Below are 3,076 nucleotides of genomic sequence, written 5' to 3' on the forward strand. Positions count from 1 at the left end.
CTCTCCTCCATTGCTTGATCAATTATTCACAAAGGAAAAAATGTCTCTGAAGTGCCACTGGAGGAGCTACTGTCTGTCCCCTTTGGGATTACATCTGACTTTAATATGCTTAATATCTGAGGTGCTGTCAAAGTGTGGAAGTTCCTTATTAAAAATTTATTCTTCTTGAACTTCCTGTGATTTTAAGCAGTTTTTTGATGTTTGACTCTATCAGACTGATACAGTGTTAAACTTATTGTAAAAGAAAGTAGTAGAAAGCTTTCTGATAAATATATTTATAGAATAATTTCACATTTGGGGAAATATGTGGATTTTTTCCCATCTCAGCACAAGCAGCCCCACTTAGGATAAAGGAAACCTCTAACCTCATTCTGTCCAGACCTAAAAGATTTAAAAGAAGAAAAAAAAAGAAAGAGGAAAAACCTGCCAGCAGTTCTGAAATTTACTGACACATCTGATCTTGCCTGATAGAACCACATCTTTAGACCTATGATAAAAGCCATGAAATCTTTTGCTGTGCCTCAGGTAGTGCAGCAGGTTGTCTGCCAATCTCAAGGTCAGTTTTCTGATCCCCAGCAAGGTACTAAACCCTGGATGTCCCTGATGCATCCACTGGAGTGTGTGTGTGTGTGTGTGTGTGTGTGTGTGTGTGTGTGTGTGTGTGTGTGTGTGTGTGTGTGTGTGTGTGTGTGTGTGTGTGTGTGTGTGCTACTGGGTTCAAATCCACCAACCTTTTGCCTCAGCAGGGATACGTTTTAGAACAATCACAACCCTAAATTTGATAAACAGAAGAAAATGGATACAAGTCAAAGAATGTAGCCATTGGGACTCGGTTAAGGCGACATGTTGAAGTTCAAACTGAGCATCAGAGTGAATATTGTTGCTGAGCATGTGCACGCATCTTCTGATGACTGCTTCCACATATCATCCCGTGAAACAAGTGATGCTGTCGTGTCAACAGTGTTTGTAGCATCTTGTTGAATCTGTATTACAAGGAATTAAAGTCTGGAGGCAAAATGAGCTCCAACCCAGTCCTAGCAACGTGTCACTGAAGCGTCCAGTGAGTGTATAACAAAGCTCTCAGGGAGCTTGTAGATAAGTGTATCCCACTCTAACAGTGATTAAAACAGCTGATGTCAAGAGATGTACCTGAACCTTACAAACACTACAAGTGATTAACATTTTTCTGTGCTGGCTCCCAGATTAACCCTGACAACATCTGCTCTACCTTTTGAACTCTTTAAACAAACAATATATATATATGAAGTGTTTATTGGTCATCTTTAAATGTGCTGATGATCAGACTGTGTTACCTATTGACAGAACTTAGTGAGCTAAGGTTTAGTGGTAGAAGTCTGCCTTCAGGGCATTCTGGAAGAAAGGTTTCTTTAAATCGTTTTCAGTTTTCAGACACGGTTTGGTTAGATTTAGGCAGCAGACCTGCTTGGTCGATTTGGTGGTTTGCATTATAAATATGCCTGTTGAACAATTAAACACATGAGATAACTCTGCCTTTAAGGCTTTCTGCCAGACACGCTCTCTAAGACTTTGTTAACCTGACTAAACTGCTACTGAAATCTGAAAATAACAAAAGGAACTTTCTGCCAGAAAGCCCTGCAGGCAAACTTCTCCCATGTGCCACTGATTCACTCTTTCTGCTGTGATGAGCTAACAGTCTTTGGCCTGTAGCTTTGTATTAAGTGGACAGACATGAGTGGTTTTAATTTTAATTGAGCTAAAGAAGAAAGTATATGGATTCCCCAAGAACATCAAAGTGTACCTTCAAACAGGAATGTCTCACTGCTGAACTGCTGTACAATGACCTTTTTATTTACCACTGAAAGACAATCTCAAGAAGCAATATGTCATACAGACATTTTAAACACACCCATTGTGTCGTTACACACAGATTTTGCCTGTTACGTGTTCAGACCGCAGAGCTGACGCCTCTGAGCCTCTTTGGATTCCAGGCAGATTTACGCTTCGTGCAACCCATCCTGACTGCATCGTCTTCCCTTAGAGGCCTGATCTTCTAGTGTAAGTTTCTGCCCCCCCTCCCCCCCACCCCATCCCATGATTCTCCCTGACAGCTGAAGCGTCAACCCCTCAACACTGATGGGAATTTACGGTCATGTTCAGGATGCGCAGTAGGCCAACCCCTGGGGGGAGAATACACGATCAGGGCACAGCAGGGACGCGACTCCGTTCACCTGGAGGATGAGTACTTTTCATTGCGGTGCAATAATCGAGGCAAATTAAAGTCTGAAATGAGTCTAATTTTAATTTATATTCTGTTCATGAGACAATTTATTTATAATCGTCATTCATTTATCACTATTCATCATTTTTCTTTTTCATCACGACTTTGTGTTTGCGTGAAAATGACAAAGCAGCAGTGACAGAGACACAAAAATTTACCGTGGCTGACAAAACATACCCAGACACCAAATACCTACCTCGCACACACACACACACACACACACACACACACACACACACACACACACACACACACACACACACACACACACACACACACACTTTCTATTCTATATCGTATGTGTCACCTCTGCTGTTTGAAAAACTAATAATGAAAGCTATATTGTTTCTGACAAGTGACTTCGCCTTTAAAGTAAAAGCACAAAAGAAATCTCATGCATTTGCAATATAGCATGTAGAGCAACACACACAGCTTCTATTTTAACACAGCTGCATAATTTAAGCATTTTACTGGATTATGTTTAGCTTTTCTAACGAGGCTTTATGGATACGAGCTGTTTTCTCCCTGTGACTACAAAAAAACATATTCTCAAAATTCCAGTGATTAACGTCAAAATTTTATTTATGCCATCAAATGTCATGCTCATACAAATATTTGGCATGCGGCTTTGTGAAAGCATGTTTGAATGTGTGTTGGTATGTTATAGATATTTCTTTAATGTATCCTGTCATCTAAAGTGTGAAACACTTAGATTGAATTCAAATTATCTGGCAGTAATTTAAAAAACAAATGTGTGAAGGTTAAACCTGAGTGACTCAAAGACAGAACACAAGAAGGTGCAACAACAGTTAACGT

Source organism: Rhamphochromis longiceps, linkage group LG17 (genome assembly GCF_057381845.1).
Source record: "Rhamphochromis longiceps isolate RC_006_pf linkage group LG17, R_longiceps_female_GT1.1, whole genome shotgun sequence".
Lineage (NCBI taxonomy): Eukaryota > Metazoa > Chordata > Actinopteri > Cichliformes > Cichlidae > Rhamphochromis > Rhamphochromis longiceps.